We start from the raw sequence: 22,913 nt of genomic DNA, 5'->3' as shown, positions 1-22,913 counted from the left end.
AACAGACTTGTGTTGGCACTCTCAATCACAGACTTGTGTTGGCACCTTCAATCACAGACTTGTGTTGGCACTCTCAATCACAGACTTGTGTTGGCACTCTCAATCACAGACTTGTGTTGGCATTCTCAATCACAGACTTGTGTTGGCACTCTCAATCACAGACTTGTGTTGGCACTCAATCACAGACTTGTGTTGGCACCTTCAATCACAGACTTGTGTTGGCACCTTCAATCACAGACTTGTGTTGGCACTCTCAATCACAGACTTGTGTTGGCACTCTCAATCACAGACTTGTGTTGGCACTCTCAATCACAGACTTGTGTTGGCACTCTCAATCACAGAAATGTTTGTGAGTCATACAACTATTTTCATACAACTCTTTTCACATCTGTCTGGGGAACACTAGCTTGGTAGGTTTTGTGTCTCCCCTCCTGTCCAGTCTGTCAGGGGATTTGGTTAAATCTGTCACTATGATCTCCCCTCTGACTTTAGATGCAATGCTGTTAATAACATCCCTTCAGAAAGTAGAGCCCAGGAACATTCACTGCCACCACTGTCTCTTCTCTCCCCTCCCTCTCTCCTGTCTCCCTCTCCTCTCTTCTCCTTGTTCTATTCTCTTCTCTATTCTTCTGCTCTTCTCGCCTCTTCTCCTTCCAATCAAAGGTGTACTGTCAAGTTGTACCTTTCCCACCATTCACTAACAGTTAGAAGCTGGTAAAGTTCCCTTCTACATTACTTTGATTTTCATTTCGTATATTCAATCTGGGGTGGAATGTGAAGCGTTCCCACTACCAATGTGATAGTTAAGAATAAAACATTTCCACTTTTTGAAAGTGTTTTTTTTAATCACCTAATGGAATAGACAAATAGTATCCAAACTACTGTATGACAAATACTAAGAAACATTTAGAGAAAATTTAAAATATATAGTTTACAGAACACTGCACAGTGGAGAATGTACAGTAGCTTACAATACTTTACACAATTATATCCAAGGACAATAAAGAGTATGAAAGGTTAATTTTGTTTCACTTCCATATTGTTTGTGTTGGTGGTGGTTGAGATTCCAAGGAAAACATGAGAGGAGAAATGTATTCCTTTGCTTACATACTCTTATTTAATGTATGTCAAAGCATTGATGTGTTTCTCTCTCTGTGGTCTAGGAGAATATATCAAATGGTTGTCCTTTGAGAAAAGATGGTTGGACTCTGTAAAAGATAAGAAATGTCAAATCAACCTTCTGAAAAGTAAGAGAATGAATCCACATTCTTATAGCTGCTACTAGTGGCGTAATGGACATTAAGTGGTGTGAGTTGAGTGGAAAGTAGACAGCTAGCCTTTACATTGGATTGGAATGACATTGTAGTCTGTCTTTAGTTCAGATGGAATAAATAATAGCATGTGGGTGGAATTTAATCTCAGAGAAAGAACACAATTTAAACACATTTTCACTTTTGTCTGTCAAGGTCTGTCAAGCTTTTTTCAGATATAAATCACAGCATGTTCCCAATAAATGGTTCATTTCTTCGTTTCAAGGTGGAAAACATACCATGGATAGAAGAGGCAATAGAGGGACAGTTCTACACATTATACATTTACAATTGTTACTGAGTTGACTATCCTGACAAAATAAAGATGAACCTAATTTAATTCAACTTCTTTTTCTTTTTCTTAGGTTACCCATTAGGTGTTGAAAAAGCAGCACCTATTCTTCCTGGGGTTCACACAAAACATAGATCATAAGAAAATACAGAACACTAATGGACAAGAACTTACATGTCCACATGCCAATGCACATGCCACACATTGCGATGACCTGGGAGATGTGTAGTGCACGGCCACACTCAGGACTCATGATACAGTTCCTGGTCCTGATGCAGCACTTCTTACAGCCGTTCTCTCCTGAGTCAGAGCCTGAGCGGTGTTTGTCTGGGTCTGTGTTGGGTTGTCGCTTCTCTGGTTGGGACTGTGTGGTGTCTGGGTGCTTCTCTTGCCAATCAAAGTCACTGGCTCCTTTTCCCATGATGAACAGAATGCAGAGGCTCACTGAAGAATGAGGAAAAAGAAAGCTGGCTGAACAAAATGGAAGAGGTAGATTTTGTTCTGGTGTCTGGAGAAAGAGAAAGGGTAAAGAGGTGATATGTGAGTTTTATCATTTCACGTATTCAATGTAAGAAAGAGGGAATAAGAGAGCTTTTAAGTTTAATGATTCACTATAGTTAATTAACTAACTCTTGTCAAATATTAACGTTGAAAGAAATCTCACAGAAAATCAGGGAGGAGTATAAAATGGAGAATGTGAGCTACCCGTACTCTCTGAAAAGAGACAGACTTCCAAGCGTTACTGGGTATGACGTTGTGTTATATACAGTAGGTAACTTAAATTATCATTGTCATACTGGTGAACAAATGAGAGCCTTGTCTAAAAAGACCACAGGAGCCACGTCATAACACTGCCATTTGTGTTTTTATGAGTTTACAATGAGCGGCTAAAGACATTATTTTATACAGTATGACTCAACTTCTGGTTGTTGCATCCAGTTGACTGTTTTGCAACCATTTTCCCTCTCACCATTGATTTGCATACTTAATACACCAGTGACATTCCTGACTAAGTCACTAAACCACATGTGCAACTATTATGTCACTGGAACGAATTCCTGTGAGTGGTGGCATTTCTTTGTTTAAGTTACTATGCCTCAGGGTATGAGACAGGAGGAGCGGGTTGTGGAGGTGACGACAACAGAACACGCTGAAGAACAACAACAGCACCTTTTAACTGGGAGGGTTTCGCACAGAGATGAATACAACATATACACCTAACACAATACATGATTTCATCCATCAAGTCTTTAGGAATGCATATAGGGGGTCTAAGGTAATGTGTTACCTATAAATCTGTTAATCCAAAGATGATAAGAAAAACTCTCACACTGAAACTCCAAAATGAAGAGTGCCATTAACCATCAACACCTTATCTTCTTAAGTCCCACTGTTCAAGATCCATTTGACAGATTGACAATACTTCTTAACTGTAATGAATACATCCTCCTTGTTTTAACTGTCGGAAGCCATTCCCTTCCACTGGTATTATCAGATATTACAGTTTCGATTGCTAACATGCATTGGTCAAAACTGAAGTCACATTGTCGAAACTCTTTACACAGTCAGCGAAAAAGAAGTGTATGTGGACCAAACTGTGAACAATTTTTCATTGCTTCGGAATGATTTAGTTTGGAAACATGGATCAAGGAAGACAGGTTGGTGGGGAAAGAAGAGTGGCAGGGAGCGGGAGAACGCGTGGAGGACAAAGGAGAGGAAGACCAAGAGCGGTGGTCTCTGATGAGACAAGGGCCACAGTTATTGACCATGTTGTAAACCATGGTCTCTCTTTGAGAGAGGCCGGTTTAACTTCTTTGGGACTGGGGGGGCAGTATTGAGTAGCTTGGATAATAAGGTGCCCAGAGTAAAATGCCTGCTACTCAGACCCAAAAGCTAGAATATGCATATGATATACTCTTTGAATGATGTCTGTGAGTATAACAGAACTCATATGGCAGGCAAAAACCTGAGAAAAAAATCCAACCAGGAAGTGGGAAATCTGAGGTTTGTAGTTTTTCAAGTCATTGCCTATCGAATATACAGTGTCTATGGGGTCATATTGCACTTCCTAAGGCTTCCACTAGATGTCAACAGTCTTTAGAACCTTGTTTGAGGCTTCTACTGTGAATGAGGAGAGAATGAGAGCTGTTTCAACCAGATGTCTGGCAGAATGCCATGAGCTCAGTCTCGCGTGCGCCCGTGAGAGTTAGCTGCGTTCCATTGCATTTCTAAAGACAAAGGAATTCTCCGGTTGAAACATTATTGAAGATTTATGATAAAAACATCCTAAAGATTGATTCTAAACTTCGTTTGACATGTTTCTACGAATTGTAATATGACTTTTCGTCTGAACTTTCGCCTGGACTTGCCCGCATCTGAGTTTGGATTTGTGTACTAAACGCGCGAACAAAAAGGAGGTATTTGGACATAAATTATGGACTTTATCAAACAAAACAAACATTTATTGTGGAACTGGGATTCCTGGGAGTGCATTCTGATGAAGATTATCAAAGGTAAGTGAATATTTATAATGCTATTTCTGACTTTTGGGACACCTCTCCTTCTTTGGAAAATGGCTGTATGTTTTTCTGTGACTTGGCGCTGACCAAACATAATCACAAGGTGTGCTTTCGCCGTAAAGCGTTTTTGAAATCTGACACAGCGGTTGCATTAATTAAGGAGAAGTTTATCTATATTTCCATGAATAACACTTGTATCTTTTATCAATGTTTATGATGAGTATTTCTGTTATTTGATGTGGCTCTCTGCACTTTCACCGGATGTTTGTTTGAGACAATGCATTTCTGACCATAACACACAAATTTCAAATTAGGTTTTTGGACATAAAGATTAACTTTATCGAACAAAACACACATTTATTGTGTAACATGAAGTCCTGTGAGTGCCAGCTGATGAAGATCATCAACGGTTAGTGATTAATTTATTCGCTATTTCTGATTTTTGTGAGGGCTCTCCTTGGCTGGAAAATGGCTTTATGGTTTTCTATGACTAGGTGCTGACCTAACATAATCGTTTGGTGTGCTTTCGCCGTAAAGCCTATTTGAAATCGGACACTGTGGCTGGATTTACAAGAAGTTTATCTTTAAAATGGTGTAAAATACTTGTATGTTTGAGGAATTGTTGAACTGAATTGTTGAACTGTTGTTTTGAATTTGGCGCCCTGCAATTTCACTGGCTGTTGTCGAGGTGGGAAGCTAGCGTCCCACATATCCCAGAGAGGTTTAAAGGGTGCAACCAAATCTGCAGCGTTAAACAGTTGCATCAATAGTTCAAATTTTCCGGCAAAACAAGTTGTGACAAGGTGAGTCGTGCATCCTTCAATGATAATTGAACTACATATTACAGTAAAATACAGCATGTTCACATTTTTAAATGTACTGACATTTTGAAATATATTGATTGTTTTGTGTTTTCAGTAGGATCCAAAGGTTGCCTCCCACAGGAGGGAGAGGCAGAATATTATCAGATGTGCAGGAAATTGCCATTGTTGACATGGTAATTGGCAATAATGCAAAAAAACTGCGGGAAATTTGGGACAGAATGCTGGCAGATAGCACTTCTGGGAATGTGAATACGGTCAGCACAATGACAATTGCCAGAGTCCTAGAGAAACATAAAATAAGAATGAAGCAGTTGTACAGTTTACTCTTTGAGAGAAACGGTGAACGTGTGAAAGAACTCCAGTATCAATATGTCCAGGTAAGATGTTCAATAACCAAACCAGGGATTGTGACCAAATAACCCCTATTACTGTTCAACCTCTCTTTCGTATTGTCTGAGATCCCCAAAGATTAGAAAGCTGCCATGGTCATCCCCCTCTTCAAAGGGGGAGACACTCTAGACCCAAACTCTTATAGACCTATATCCATCCTGCCCTACTGTTCTAAAATCTTCGAAAGCCAAGTTAATTTCACGAGCCTCTACCCCGGGTCCGGGATCACCCCCCACCCCCCCCACACACTGATTAGCATAGCTAGCATAGCTTCACAAGTAGATAGTAGCATCTAAATATCATTAAATCACAAGTCCAAGACACCAGATGAAAGATACAGATCTTGTGAATAAAGCCACCATTTCAGATTTTTAAAATGTTTTACAGGGAAGACACAATATGTAAATCTATTAGCTAAACACGTTAGCAAAATACACAATTTCTTTGTCCACCATTTTTTCTCTCCACCAGTAGCTATCACCAATTCGGCTAAACTAAGATATTGATAGCCAATAACCAATAAAAAACCTCATCAGATGACAGTCTGATAACATATTTATGGTATAGGATAGGTTTTGTTAGAAAAAAGTGCATATTTCAGGTAGAAATCACAGTTTACAATTGCACCGACCATCACAACTCGACTAGAATTACTATAGAGAGCAACGTGTATGACCAATTTACTCATCATAAAACATTTCATAAGAATAGACAAAGCATAGCAATGGAAAGACCCAGATCTTGTGATTCCAGACAATATTTCAGATTTTCTAAGCGTTTTACAGCGAAAACACAATAAATCGATAAGTTAGCATACCACATGTGCAAACGTTACCAGAGCATCGATTCAAGCCAAAGAGAGCTATAACGTAATCATCGCCAAAATATATTAATTTTTTCACTAACCTTCTCAGAATTCTTCAGATGACACTCCTGTAACATCACATTACAACATACATATACAGTTTGTTCGAAAATGTGCATATTTAGCCACCAAAATCATGGTTAGACAATGACAAAAGTTGCCCAGCTGGTCAGACAATGTCGGGCGCCATATTAGACAGTGATCTAGTCGTATACATAAATACTCATAAACGTGACTAAAAAATATAGGGTGGACAGCGATTGATAGACAATTTAATTCTTAATACAATCGCTGATTTACATTTTTTAAATTATCCTTACTTTTCAATACAGTTTGCGCCAAGCGAAGCTACGTCAAACAAAATGGCGTCATAAGCGATTAACATTTCTCGACAGAAACACGATTTATCATAATAAATTGTTCCTACTTTGAGCTGTTCTTCCATCAGAATCTTGGGCAAAGAATCCTTTCTTGGGTCTAATCGTCTTTTGGTCGAAAGCTGTCCTCTTGCCATGTAGAAATGCCCATTGCGTTCGGCATGAACTGGAACCGTGCCCAGAGATTCACAGTGTCTCAGAAATCTCCCAAAATCGCACTAAACGGATATAAATTGCTATAAAACGGTTTAAATTAACTACCTTATGATGTTTTTAACTCCTATAACGAGTAGAAACATGACCGGAGAAATATAACTGGCTACACTAATGCTTGGAAAAAGAGCAGGTCGGTGTCCACCGCGCGCCCGACGCATCTGGAAAAGAGTTCCTACCTACACGTGTTTTTGTTTTATAGGGGCTGTGATTGCGCAATCGATACCATTCAAATCGTCATCACGTAAAGGCATCCAGGGGAAGACGTAAGCAGTGTCCGTATCCTGATAGCGTTCACAGTGGCCTTTAAACTGACTCCAGATCAGGGGTCAAAATTTCTGAAATCTGACTCCCTGTCAGGAAAAGTGCTGTAGAAGTAGTTCTGTACCACTCAGAGACAAAATTCCAACGGCTATAGAAACTAGAAAGTGTTTTCTATCCAATAATAACAATAATATGCATATTGTACAATCAAGAATTGAGCACGAGGCAGTTTAATTTGGAGACCAAAAAATGCTAATGCGGAACAGCACCCCCTATAGTTGCAAGAAGTTAACAGACAGATCACCGACCATTTCGAATCCCACCGTACCTTCTCCACAATGCAATCCGGTTTCCGAGCTGGTCACGGGTGTACCTCAGCCACTCTCAAGGTCCTAAACAATATCATAATCGCCATCAATAAAAGACAGTACTGTGCAGCCGTCTTCATGACCTCATTCTTATCGGCAGACTCAACAGCCTTGGTTTCTCAAATGACTGCCTCGCCTGGTTCACCAACTACTTCTCAGATAGAGTTTAGTGTGTCAAATCGGAGTGCGGGTTGTCCGGACCTCTGGCAGTCTCTTTTGGCGTGCCACAGGGTTAACTTTTTGGGCCGACTCTCTTCTCTGTAAACATCAATGATGTCGCTCTTGCTGCTGGTGATTCTCTGATCCACCTCTACGCAGACAACACCATTCTGTATACATCTGGCCCTTCTTTGGACACTGTGTTAACTTCTCTAGGATAGGGGGCAGCATTTTCACATTTGGATGAAAAGCATACCCAAATTCAACTGCCAGCTACTCATCCCAAGAAGATAAGATATGCATATTGTTAGTAGATTTGAATGGAAAACACTCTGAAGTTTCTAAAACTGTTTGAATCATGTCTGTGAGTATAACAGAACTTTTTTAGCAGGCGAAACCTCGAGGACAAACCATTCATATATTTTTTTTTGAGGTCACTCTCTTTTCAATGGATTTTCATTGGGAATAATACAGATTTCTAATTGACCTTCTTGCAGTTCCTACCGCTTCCACTGGATGTCAACAGTCTTCAGAAATTAGTTGAGGGTTTTTCCTTTGTGTAATGAAGAAGTACGGCCATTTTGAATCAGAGTCACTTGAAGTGTCCTGTTAGATAGAGGCGCATGACCAGAAAGCATGCTACAGATTGTTTTAATCCTGTATTAAACACAGATCATCCAGTCTTCAATTGTATCGATTATTTACGTTAAAAAAATACCTAAAGTTGTATTACAACAGTATTTTGAAATGTTTTGGCAAAGTTTACAGGTAACTTTTGAGATATTTTGTAGTCTTGTTTCACGAGTTGGAACCGGTGTTTTTCTGGATCAAACGCGCCAAATAAATTGACATTTTGGATATATATCGACAGAATTAATCGAACAAAAGGACCATTTGTGATGTTTATGGGACATATTGGAGTGCCAACAACAGAAGCTCGTCAAAGGTAAGGCATGAATTATATTTTTATTTCTGCGTTTTGTGTCGCGCCTGCAGGGTTGAAATATGCTTATCTCTCTTTGTTTACAATGGTGCTAACTCAGATAATAGCATCGTTTGCTTTCGCCGAAAAGCCTAATTGAATTCTGACATGTTGGCTGGATTCACAACCAGTGTAGCTTTAATTTGGTATCTTTCATGTGTGATTTAATGAAAGTTAGATTTTTATAGTAATTATTATAGTAATTAATTTGAATTTGGCGCTCTGCATTTTCTCTGGCTTTTTGCCAAGTGAGACAGTAGCGTCCCGCCTGAACTCAGATTTTTGCATATAAATATGAACTTTACCGAACAAAACATACATGTATTGTGTAACATGAAGTCCTATGAGTGTCATCTGATGAAGATCATCAAAGGTTAGTGATTAATTTTATCTCTATTTCTGCTTTTTGTTACTCCTCTCTTTGGCTGGAAAAATGGCTGTGTTTTTCTGTGGCTATGTACTGACCTAACATAATCGTTTGGTGTGCTTTCGCCGTAAATCCTTTTTGAAATCAGACATGTTGGCTGGATTCACAACAAGTGTAGCTTTAATTTGGTGTCTTTCATGTGTGATTTCATGAAAGTTTGATTTTTATAGTAATATATTTGAATTTGGCGCTCTGCATTTTTACTGGCTTTTGCCCAAGTGGGACGTTAGTGTCCCACATATCCTAGAGAAGTTAACTAACCTCCAAATAAGCTTCAATGCCACAAAAACACTCCTTCCGTGGCCTCCAACTGCTTTTAAATGCTAGTAAAACTAAATGCATGCTCTTCAACCGATTGCTGCCCACCCGACTAGCATCACTACTCTGGACGGTTCTGACTTAGAATATGTGGACAACTACAAATACCTAGGTGTCTGGTTAAACTGTAAACTCTCCTTCCAGACTCATATTAAGCCTCTCCAATCCAAAATTAAATCTAGAATCGGCTTCCTATTTCGCAAAAAAAGAGTCCTTCACTCATGCTGCCAAACATACCCTCGTAAAACTGACTATCCTACCGATCCTTGACTTCGGGGATGTCATTTACAAAATTTCTTCCAACACTCTACTCAGCAAATTGGATGTAGTCTATCACAGTGCCATCCGTTCTGTCACCAATTCCCCTTATACCACCCACCACTGCGACCTGCATGCTCTCATTGGCTGGCCTTCGCTACATATTCGTTGCCAAACCCACTGGCTCCAGGTCATCTAAGTCTTTGCTAGGTAAAGCCCCGCCTTATCTCAGCTCACTGGTCACCATAGCAGCACCCACCCATTAGCACGAGCTCCAGCAGGTATATTTCAATGATCATCCCCAAAGCCAACACCTCCTTTGGCCGCCTTTCCTTCCAGTTCTCTGCTGCCAATGACTGGAAATAATTGCAAAAATCACTGAAGCTGGAGACTTATATCTCCCTCTCTAGCTTTAAGCATCAGCTGTCAGAGCAGCTTACTGATCACTGTACCTGTACACAGCCCATCTGTAAATAGCACACCCAACTACCTAATCCCCATATTGTAATTTTTATTTTATTTTTTTGCTCTTTTGCACCCCAGTATCTCTACTTGCACATCATCATCTGCACATCTGTCACTCCAGTGTTAATGCTAAATTGTATTGATTTCGCCTCTACGGCCTATTTATTGCCTTACCTCCCTAATCTTACCTCATTTGCACACACTGTATATAGATTTTTCTATTGTGTTATTGACTGTACGTTTGTTTATCCCATGTGTAACTCTGTTGTTTTTGTTGCTGCTTTGCTTAACCTTTCACGAGCCTCTACCCCGGGTCCGGGATCACCCCCCACCCCCCCCACACACTGATTAGCATAGCTAGCATAGCTTCACAAGTAGATAGTAGCATCTAAATATCATTAAATCACAAGTCCAAGACACCAGATGAAAGATACAGATCTTGTGAATAAAGCCACCATTTCAGATTTTTAAAATGTTTTACAGGGAAGACAAAATATGTAAATCTATTAGCTAAACACGTTAGCAAAATACACAATTTTTTTGTCCACCATTTTTTCTCTCCACCAGTAGCTATCACCAATTCGGCTAAACTAAGATATTGATAGCCAATAACCTATAAAAAACCTCATCAGATGACAGTCTGATAACATATTTATGGTATAGGATAGGTTTTGTTAGAAAAAAGTGCATATTTCAGGTAGAAATCACAGTTTACAATTGCACCGACCATCACAACACGACTAGAATTACTATAGAGAGCAACGTGTATGACCAATTTACTCTTAATAAAACATTTCATAAGAATAGACAAAGCATAGCAATGGAAAGACCCAGATCTTGTGATTCCAGACAATATTTCAGATTTTCTAAGCGTTTTACAGCGAAAACACAATAAATCGATAAGTTAGCATACCACATGTGAAAACGTTACCAGAGCATCGATTCAAGCCAAAGAGAGCTATAACGTAATCATCGCCAAAATATATTAATTTTTTCACTAACCTTCTCAGAATTCTTCCGATGACACTCCTGTAACATCATTTTACAACATACATATACAGTTTGTTCGAAAATGTGCATATTTAGCCATACAAAACCGTGGTTACACAATGAAAATACTAGGAAATCAAGCCTCAAAATGTCGGACGTCATCTTTCAGAGTGATCTAGTTTAATCGAAAGCTAATCATATACTTGACTAAAAAATACAGGGTTGACAGGAATCGAAAGACAAATTAGTTCTTAATGCAATCGCTGATTTACATTTCTAAAATTATCCTTACTTTCTTATACAGCGTTCGCCAAGAGAAGCTATAACAAACAAAATGGCGTAATATGCGTTTAAAATATTTCGACAGAACAACGATTTATCATATTAAATATTTCTTACTATGAGGTGATTTTCCATCAGATTCTTGGGCAATGTATCCTTTCTTGGGTCTAATCTTCTTTTGGTCGATAGATGTCCTCTGTCCTTCGAAATATCCACTAACGATCGAACGGGACCCCGAAACGTGCCCAAAGTTTCAGAGTGCACGACAAAGAAATTCCTCAAAATCGCACTAAACGGATATAAATTGCTATAAAACGGTTCAAATTAACTACATTATGATGTGCTTAACAACTATAACGACTAAAAACATGACCGGAGAAATATCACTGTCTAAACAACCATTTGGAAAGAGGCAAGTCCGATGTTCATCTTGCGTAAAACGCGCGAAGGGAAAGGACTGTACTTCCACGTCTTCTTGTTTTATAGTGGCTCTGATTGTGCAATCGACTCCATTCAAAGCGTGATGACGTACTGACACCCAGAGGAAGACGTAGGCAGTGTCGGTTTCTCCATAGCATCTACTGGCACCTTAAAGCCGACCCCAGATCAGGGGTAAAAATTTCTGAAATCTGACTCTCTGTCAGGAAAAGTGCTGTAGAAGTAGTTCTGTACCACTCAGAGACAAAATTCCAACGGCTATAGAAACTAGAAAGTGTTTTCTATCCAATAATAACAATAATATGCATATTGTACGATCAAGAATTGAGCACGAGGCAGTTTAATTTGGAGACCAAAAAATGCTAATGCGGAACAGCACCCCCTATAGTTGCAAGAAGTTGGCCAGGTCGCAGTTGTAAATGAGAACTTGTTCTCAAATGGCCTACCTGGTTAAATAAAGGTGAAATAAAAAACAGGGTACATACACAGCTATGCATAATGTAGGTACTGTAAAACTGTGGATTTACTGTATTTTAGAGAGTAATGGAGATGGAAGCCAGGCAAACTGCACATACATGTGGATGAAGCTGGATTCAACCTGGCACAAACACGCCGCAGGGGAAGAAAAGTGATTGGACAGAGGGCAACCGTAGATGTCCCAGGCCAGAGAGGAGCTAACATCACAATGTGTGCAGCACTGTCCAATGATTGTTTGCTGTTACACAAACCACTCATTGTCTCCTACAATACAGATGCTCATTTCTTTTCTGGATGACCTACATAATCGACTTGTGCCAGCGGAGGAGAGAGTGGCAATAAACTCCCCTACCTTCGTTGTTGTGTGGGATAATGTGGGATTCCACCACTCTGCTGCAGTCGCAGACTGGTTTGTTGCACATCCCAGGATGTCAGTACTATTCCTGTCTCCATACTCCCCCTTCCTAAACCCCATAGAGGAGTTTCTCGGCATGGAGGTGGAAGGTTTATGACCACCATCCACATGACCAGATGTCTTTATTGGACGCCATGAATGCAGGGTGTGGAGACACTTCTCTTGAAGACTGCCAGGGTTGAATTAGACATTCCAGAGGATACTTTCCAAGATGCATCGCCAGAGAAGACGTAAGATGTGATGTTGATGAGAACTTGTGGCCAAATGCAAGAGAAAGGGAGAACTAGAACCACAGTACTGTACAGTTTAAGTGATTATACTATACATGTTGATGAGAACTAGAACCCTCACAGTACTGTACAGTATGAGTGATTATACTATACATGTTGATGAGAACTAGAACCCTCACAGTACTGTACAGTTTAAGTGATTATACTATACATGTTGATGAGAACTAGAACCCTCACAGTACTGTACAGTATGAGTGATTATACTATACATGTTGATGAGAACTAGAACCCTCACAGTACTGTACAGTTTAAGTGATTATACTATACATGTTGATGAGAACTAGAACCCTCACAGTACTGTACAGTATGAGTGATTATACTATACATGTTGATGAGAACTAGAACCCTCACAGTACTGTACAGTATGAGTGATTATACTATACATGTTGATGAGAACTAGAACCCTCACAGTACTGTACAGTATGAGTGATTATACTATACATGTTGATGAGAACTAGAACCCTCACAGTACTGTACAGTATGAGTGATTATACTATACATGTTGATGAGAACTAGAACCCTCACAGTACTGTACAGTATGAGTGATTATACTATACATGTTGATGAGAACTAGAACCCTCACAGTACTGTACAGTATGAGTGATTATACTATACATGTTGATGAGAACTAGAACCCTCACAGTACTGTACAGTATGAGTGATTATACTATACATGTTGATGAGAACTAGAACCCTCACAGTACTGTACAGTATGAGTGATTATACTATACATGTTGATGAGAACTAGAACCCTCACAGTACTGTACAGTATGAGTGATTATACTATACATGTTGATGAGAACTAGAACCCTCACAGTACTGTACAGTATGAGTGATTATACTATACATGTTGATGAGAACTAGAACCCTCACAGTACTGTACAGTATGAGTGATTATACTATACATGTTGATGAGAACTAGAACCCTCACAGTACTGTACAGTATGAGTGATTATACTATACATGTTGATGAGAACTAGAACCCTCACAGTACTGTACAGTATGAGTGATTATACTATACATGTTGATGAGAACTAGAACCCTCACAGTACTGTACAGTATGAGTGATTATACTATACATGTTGATGAGAACTAGAACCCTCACAGTACTGTACAGTATGAGTGATTATACTATACATGTTGATGAGAACTAGAACCCTCACAGTACTGTACAGTATGAGTGATTATACTATACATGTTGATGAGAACTAGAACCCTCACAGTACTGTACAGTATGAGTGATTATACTATACATGTTGATGAGAACTAGAACCCTCACAGTACTGTACAGTATGAGTGATTATACTATACATGTTGATGAGAACTAGAACCCTCACAGTACTGTACAGTATGAGTGATTATACTATACATGTTGATGAGAACTAGAACCCTCACAGTACTGTACAGTATGAGTGATTATACTATACATGTTGATGAGAACTAGAACCCTCACAGTACTGTACAGTATGAGTGATTATACTATACATGTTGATGAGAACTAGAACCCTCACAGTACTGTACAGTATGAGTGATTATACTATACATGTTGATGAGAACTAGAACCCTCACAGTACTGTACAGTATGAGTGATTATACTATACATGTTGATGAGAACTAGAACCCTCACAGTACTGTACAGTATGAGTGATTATACTATACATGTTGATGAGAACTAGAACCCTCACAGTACTGTACAGTATGAGTGATTATACTATACATGTTGATGAGAACTAGAACCCTCACAGTACTGTACAGTATGAGTGATTATACTATACATGTTGATGAGAACTAGAACCCTCACAGTACTGTACAGTATGAGTGATTATACTATACATGTTGATGAGAACTAGAACCCTCACAGTACTGTACAGTATGAGTGATTATACTATACATGTTGATGAGAACTAGAACCCTCACAGTACTGTACAGTATGAGTGATTATACTATACATGTTGATGAGAACTAGAACCCTCACAGTACTGTACAGTATGAGTGATTATACTATACATGTTGATGAGAACTAGAACCCTCACAGTACTGTACAGTATGAGTGATTATACTATACATGTTTTTTTTTAATTATTATTGCAGCCCTGGAATTTCAGGAATTTGTTTTTGGTGTGAACTTTTTATTTTCACAAGTAAATTACTATATGCAAAGATATAGAAATAATAACGGCTTTTGAAGCAAATTGCTGCATTTCTGTTTCATTCTTGTTACATATACTTTAGTACAGTCAAGAAAGTGAAAAGGTGTTATTCTTATTCTATAATGAAATACTGATTTTATGTGAAAAATCATTAAAACTTCAAAGAGAAAAGTGCATATTTTATGTAATGCTCCCTGTTAGTGTTTTGTAGGTCAGTGTGTTATGAGTGACAACGTATGCTTTCTGAGGGAGAATTGTTGCCAGTGTTCTGGTCGAATGAGATTATTTTGAGACATGTATGAAGTGTTTTGGTGGTTTGAATGAGTTTTGGAGGTGAGATTAACTGCTTGGCCAAGATGCATGTTGGTAATGCAGACTGTGAAGAGTTTTGAAAAGTGGCTTCAGTATTGACCAATGCTTGTTAGCAATTGAAAAAAAACTAAGTGACAACCTTGATGCTAGACTAACATCGTATCACCATCGTTTAGAGCTCTGCAATTCTTATCAATGACAGCAAATACGATGGCTTGCATCTGGCGAGGGACACTGGCATTTGGAGTGTACCCCTCCGTCTCCTCCCTCTTTAAATCCCATTGGTTTTTAATCATAAACAAAGAAATTCCATTATGGTCCTTAATTACAGTAGTGTATGAGACATGGGAGAAAGGAAGAGAGAGAGAAGGGACAGAAGAGAGGAAAAGGTGTAATGTTCTTACCTTCTTGGTTTTGAAATCCTTTTCTCTCTTCAGTGTGTTCTATCCTTGTTGGAGCTTGGACAGTGTATAAGGAAACTGGAGAGTAACAGCAGTGTGTGTCTGACTCACATTTACAAGACAGTTGTGTGATCGGGTTTTACCTGTTTGACTACATGTTACCGCCTGACACCATTTGCATCAGAGAACTATCTTTATTATTTTGCTCCTGCGTTGACTGAACACTATTGAACAGAAAATACTCCATAGAACAATCCAGGGTGACAACATGTTTTGGTGTTAAAGTGAGTCTTTGAGTTTGTCATCATGAATATTTTTTTCTGGTTCTTTTTGACACAATGAAGAAGTCACTGAAATGAAAGTAGACCTATTATCTTGTGCATGCTCATTGCAAATTAATACATTTTACTGGAGCACAATTACATTATTGTCTGTTTATAAAATCACATGTTTTTCTCCTTCGTACCATCTCGACAAAACAGTTCCAGAAGGACATTTAATCAGAGCAGACTCCGCAAAAGATAATCAAATCCAATGAAACAATTACATCACGATCATTCAATTATACATCATATTCCATTACAAGACAAACAATGATTAATCAAAGAGAGCACTTTATTGAAACAATTCAAACAAAACTATGAAACCCTATAATCTATTCTGACAAAGTTAGTAAATGCAATGTCAACTTATCAGCTCTGTTATTCTTACTAAGAAGATTGACATCCATTTTTCAAGTGAGCCCTGTTTTTCTATTGTTAGAAGAAGGCATACCGACAAAGGCGACCCATCATTTAGAGCAGGTGGGGCAGTTTTGAGCCACACCTGCCTGTTTAGCTTCTTTTTTTTATATATATACAGTGCATTCGGAAAGTATTCAGACCCTTTGAATTTTTCCACATTTTGTTACGTTACAGCCTTATTCTAAAATGTATTACATCTTTTTTTACCTCATCAATCTACACACAATACCCCATAATGACAAAGCAAAAACAGGTTTTTAGACATTTTTGCAAAAAAAATTTAATGAAATGAAATATTACATTTACATAAGTATTCAGACCCTTTACACAGTACTTTGTTGAAGGACCTTTGGCAGCAGCGATTACAGCCTCAATTCTTCTTGGGTATGACGCTGCAAGCTTGGCACACCTGTATTTGGGGATTCTCCCGTTCTTCTCTGCAGATCCTCTCAAGCTCTGTCAGGTTGGATGTGGAGCGTCACTGCGCAGCTATTTTTAGGTCTCTCCAGAGATGTTTGATCAGGTACAAGTTTGGGCTCTGGTTGGGCCGCTCAAGGACATTCAGAGACTTGTCCCAAAGCCACTCCTGCGTTGTCTTGGCTGTGTGCTTAGGGTCGTTATACTGTTGAAAGGTAAACCTTAGCCCCAGTCAGAGGTTTACTGAGGAGTGGCTTCCGTCTGGCCACTCTACAATAAATGCCGGATTGGTGGAGTGCTGCAGAGATGGTTGTCCTTCTGGAAGAAGAGCAGTTCTGTCAGAGTGACATTTGGGTTCTCTGACCAAGGCCCTTCTTCCACGATTGCTCAGTTTGGCCGGGCGGACAGCTCTAGGAAAAGTCTTGGTAGTTCCAAACTTCTTCCATTTAAGAATGATGGAGGCCACTGTGCTCTTGGGGATTTTCAATGCTGCAGGCATTTTTTGGTACCCTTCCCCAGATCTGTGCCTCTACACAATCCTGTCTTGGAGCTCTACGGACAATTCCTTTGCGCCCATGGCTTGGTTTTTGCTCTGTTAACCTTATATAGACAGGTGTGTGCCTTTTCTAATCATGTCCAATAAATTGAATTTACAACAGGTGGACTCCAATCAAGCTGTACAAACCTCTCAAGGATGATCAATGGAAACAGGACGCACCTGAGCTCAATTTCAAGTCTCATAGCAAAGGGTCTGAATACTTATGTAAAGAAGGTATTTCTGTTTTTTTTTACTTAATAAATTTGCTAAAAAATCTAAAAACCTGTTTTCGCTTTGTCATTATGGGGTATTGTGTGTAGATTGATGAGGTTTTGTAATTTATTTTAGAATAAGGCTGTAACGTAACAAAATGTGGGAGAAGTCATAGAGTCTGAATACTTTTGAAATGCAGTGTATATACAGTACCAGTCAAAAGTTCTACTCATTCCAGTGTTTTTTTATTTTATTTTAATAATTTTCTACATTGTATAATAATAGTGAAGACATCAAAACTATGAAATAACAGATATGTAATCATGTAGCAACCAAAAAAGTGTTAAACTAAATTGGGCTATCTTCTATATACCACCCTACCTTGTAACAACAAATCTGATTGGCTCAAATGCATTAAGAAGGAAAGAAATTTCACAAAGGAACTTTTAACAAGGCAACATGTTAATTGAAGGTCACTACCTCATTCCAGGTCACTACCTCATGAAGCTGGTTGAGAGAATGCCAAGAGTGTGCAAAGCTGTCATCAAGGCAAAGGATGGCTACTTTGAAGAATCTCAAATATAAAATATATTTAGATTTTTTAAACACTTTTTTGGTTACTATGTGATTTCATGTTTTTTCATAGTTTGTTGTTGCCTGTTTTGCATATTATTTTGGCATTAATACGTGTCACATATCAGTTTGCAAACAATGACATTTTTTTATTGAGTTAATAAAGCTGCATACAAACATGGTCTCTTTTTTGCTTAAGGCAGCTCTAAAATGCAGGTGTTTTAGCCTAGCTCAGAGCTTTCTGTGGTGGTGGGGCAGCCAGCAGAAAATACGGAGTGTAGGGGTTGGTAATATTCTCTAGTTGTGTTCTCTGTAATTGGCTCAGTGTTCTGTCACTTCGTCACCACAAAATCTAATGGGATAGCTCGAAAATTCAGGCCCCTTGGGTGCTGCCATAGAGTTAAATTACAAGTGCCCATCCAAGAAAGCTCAAGGTCATTGGCCACAGATAAAATTACGTCAAATCACATTATATCTACCGTAGCTTTGATTGGACTGATAATGTCAACATCATACTTTCAAAATCTTAGCTAGCAATCTAGACAAGCAGTTATCATCATGAATCAAGTCGACAATCTACTGGCAAATCCTTTTCAATCCTTGTCATTTGAAGAGAAATTACAGATAAAACTTATCGGTGCTCATCGTCCATTGGACATGAACATTACACAACAAGTTGGAATTCGCAAATTCTACAATGAGTGGTTTGGAAGGAATCAATGGCTAACTACAAGCGTTGCAAAGGAATCATTAGCCTGCTATTCAAGTGGGTGTGTGGTCCAAGTCTGGGTTTAAGGGTCTCTTTTCTAATGGTAAATATTCAACACCATGGGCCAGAAAAGGTTGAATACATTGGGCATGCTGTTTATCCAGCATGATTTCTACCGCGTTCAAAACAACTGGAAAATCTCAGACTTCAGAGTGTTCAAGACAACTAGGAACACTGAATAAAACGAGCTCTGACAGGGAAAATAAGGTATGGCCTGTCATCCAAGTCGGTAACTCGGGCCTCTTTCTAGAGCTCCAACCTGAAGATCACTGACGTCATGATTTAACCTTGTTTTTTCCAATGTTCCCAGGAGTCTTGAAGGCACCATAAATCCAGAGAATGCCAGACTTTGATGCCAAAATTTGCCCTCAAGAAGGACCAACGCGCCACCTTCCTGTTCAAGTGAGCACAGCACAAGAGGTAAGACCAAAAAGGTATTGTATCCTGCTGCATAAATTATGTAACACACCAGGGAGATATGTATTCAATAGCTAAGAAAGTAATACTAAGAGTATGTTGTGTAGTACGCTGTTAGTAGCCCATGTGCCTCACCCTAAAAAATTGGTCCCTTTCCCACTCATAACTTAGCCTACTGTTCTGACTTGGTGGAGCACATGTAGCCTATAGCTTGTTTTAGAGAAATTTCATCATTGAATATTGTAAGAAGTTTCATTGTCTGCTTATATGCCCCCTTTTATTTATCCTACAGTTCTGACTTGGTGTACAGGGAGAATACTGTAAGAACGGCCCTGAATTCTGTCGCTGTACATTTCAAAAGTGCTGAATAAATAGTTATATTGACTACGTCCATTCTAGCTCGCTCATTAATGTCTAAATCGAAATTACGGATTGCCTCTTAACCACTCGTTGTCCCCTTATGGCATAGTTTGTACATCTCAATTGTCAGAAGAAAACACACACCACATTTGTGACCGACCGCCTTGATTCAGTCTTATGTAGCAAAATTTGAAAGTGTTTTTTTACATTGGATAAAAGCAGACACAGAGCTACAAAATGGTATATCATACACTGCAGTTGAGGAACAATGGGAAAGTAATTCTGCTTTGAAAGTTGATAAACTTGTAACCCCACTTCTAAGAAAATGGCCCTTTAATATTTTGGCACACCTACTGGAGAGCTCTTCTTTGTCTACACCCATTCAACATTGTTCACACCCTCCTAAGCCAGCCCCACCCATCTCTTTAAGGATTCACATATGACGTCATGTGCTAAACAGTGAGTAGTGTAGTAAAGATTATGACTAAGAGGTAAAAGTAGTAGTCTACAATAAGGAAACATTCCAGGTAACAGAAAGTGTCCAGATACAAATATTTTATAAATATTAGTGACACACTTGTCTAAATTGATGGGTCATGTGAAAGAAATGTGATAACCCCCAGCCACATCTTGCTAAGTGAATGGGTCTCTGCAGGTGTAAACAGTACAGCCAAATGGTTACTTGCATAGTAGCAACATCAACAATAGATAGTGTCAATATAAAGAAAAAAATAAGTGTAAATGCCATTAGAGAAAGAACAAATAATATGCAGTATGTACAAGAACAATATCAATAACGATATCAGTATCAGTATCAGGAATCAAAGTAAGACCCAAGTGCAGACTGTGTGAGGGTAACAATGTTTATTGTAACAACAGGGGCAGGCAAACAACAGGTCAAGGCAGGTAGGGGTCGATAATCCAGATTAGAGGCCAAGGTACAGGACTGCAGGCAGGCTCAGGGTCAGGTCAGGCAGAGGTCGGTAATCCAGATTAGAGGCCAAGGTACAGGACTGCAGGCAGGCTCAGGGTCAGGTCAGGCAGAGGTCGGTAATCCAGATTAGAGGCCAAGGTACAGGACTGCAGGCAGGCTCAGGGTCAGGTCAGGCAGAGGTCAGTAATCCGGAGGTGGAGCAAAGGTACAGGATGGCAGGCAGGGACAGGCAGAGAGGTCAGGCGGGCGGGTACATGGTCAGGACAGGCTAGGGTCAAAACCAGGAGGACGAGAAAAAGAGAGACTGGGGAAGAACAGGAGCAGAGACAAAACGCTGGTTGACTTGAACAAACAAGACGAACTGGCACAGACAGACAGAAAACACAGGTATAAATACCCAGAGGATAAGTGGGGAAGATGGGCGACACCTGGAGGGGTTGGAGAAGAGTACAAGGACAGGTGAAACAAATCAGGATGTGACAATCAGTGATAGATGAGGTAGTTATGTGCATACAATCAGGGGTAAAGTGGATGAGCAGCAGGATAAAAAAAAAATAGTAGCAGCAACGTATGGCGTGTGTGTTATGAGAGAGTCATGTGAATAGAGGCACTGCAGATAGGGCTGATGACTGGGAACTCGCCCCAAGTGATGAACTGGTCCGTCCGAACCACGCATGAACAAGGGAATCTATATTCGGAGAGCCTGTTTCTGTCCTGCCCTTGACTTTAGTGCAAGGCATGTGATGTCCATAGCCTCTTTGTTTTAAAACTGATCTTCTCAAAAATATAAGCTTGTCTAGCTGTGTCCTGTCCAGGTGGTGCTTGTACAGGCAGACCATCTATGGGAGGAAGGATATCAGCATTGCGCAGCAGCTGAAACCAGGTCCTGACTGAGTCCTTGGAGCTCCTTGGAGATAACAACATCAGGCTCCAGAGCATCGAAGCTGTTAAACAGGAAATAACAAAACAAATTTAGAAGACATTACATCCTTGCATAACATCAGTTCACCTCCCAAGATAAGAAGAATAACCTTATACAAAGCAATTAAAATTATTTTCAGCTGAAGTGCTGGTACTGCTTGATCTGTGGCAGCGGCCTGAAGTACGGAGTCAGGTGTTGTTGCCAGCCTTAGCTTTCCACCAGCACCGCACCATCCTCCAGTCCAACCAGCTGTGGGATGTTGACCCCTGTCACAGTGGTGTCCTTCACAACACCAGCAATCTCAGACAAAGTCTTCACTCTGGTCTTTCTGAAGCGCTGCTTGATGAGGCCGAAGCACCAGTTGGGGCAAACTTGTTGTGGCCTGTGATCAGCAAGTGAATGTCCAGACTGTGGTGGAGCTTGTGCATGGTCCACCAGGCACAATACCAGAGCACAAACTAGTTCTTGTTTTGGCCACTGCAGTTATCACAATTCAGGTCCACACGCGTTTCCCCAACTCCGTAGTTGGTGAAGAAATGGTGCATGTAGTTGATGACTGCGATGCTGCCTTTGTTGGATGGGCCAGCTCTCTTTTTGATGGGAGGCATTAGACCGTTATCCTTGTATGACGGTGGAGGAGAGTCAGGCGTGTTCTACTGATGCTGAAAGACACATTTGTGACTTGTAATATACACTTAGTTTCCTGAAACGAGTCACATTTGTTTAAGCAAGTCAGCCATATCAGCTATGTTTTTTTGAAAGGCAGTAAATGAGGCTGAATGAACTGTTTTGCTGCCAGATAAGGCTCCGCTGACAGCCAGGTGTAGCAGTGGTAAAAAGAAATCTCTGCTGTTGGGACAGCTTTATGTCGGCCCTAACAGTTTGTGGGAAAGGTTTGTCACCGTTATAGTGCAATTAATGTATTGTTTAGTGTTGTGTAGTGGCTTTGCTGGCATGAATCCCCCAAAAATGTGGGGAGTTTTCCCTACTAAGATTTACATGCTAAAATCGCCACTGCATAGAGCCAACAGAAGTGTCTGACCCCAGAGCCATTCCAGAACTAGCACACAGGATAAAACTGGTCAATTAACACAATAATAACACTGATGGAACCAGAATTAAAAATCTTGTATGGTTCTTTATAGAACATTTCCTATTAAGGTTCTGTGAAGAACCATTAAAAAAGGTTTTACCCTTACAGAAAAAAACCGATTGTGTAGTTTCATGTCAGCACATGTTAC

General features: G+C 39.7%; 1 long non-coding RNA gene across 2 annotated transcripts; it reads right to left on the bottom strand.

The window, feature by feature from the left end:
* Nucleotides 1–1,094: 1,094 nt before the first annotated feature.
* LOC139580667 (uncharacterized) lies at nucleotides 1,095–15,916 on the bottom strand. 2 transcript variants are annotated; one of them, XR_011676087.1, is made up of 3 exons: nucleotides 15,790–15,916; nucleotides 1,777–2,110; nucleotides 1,095–1,208 (listed from the first exon to the last, which is right to left on the bottom strand). It is a non-coding gene; the product is annotated as an uncharacterized lncRNA (long non-coding RNA). The 2 variants fall into 2 exon arrangements; XR_011676088.1 differs by having other exon boundaries at nucleotides 1,777–2,046; nucleotides 15,790–15,914.
* Between the last annotated feature and the right edge of the window lie 6,997 nt (nucleotides 15,917–22,913).

The sequence above is a fragment of the Salvelinus alpinus genome, chromosome 7 (assembly GCF_045679555.1).
Source record: "Salvelinus alpinus chromosome 7, SLU_Salpinus.1, whole genome shotgun sequence".
NCBI lineage: Eukaryota > Metazoa > Chordata > Actinopteri > Salmoniformes > Salmonidae > Salvelinus > Salvelinus alpinus.
This window is presented reverse-complemented; position numbering and strand designations above follow the sequence as displayed.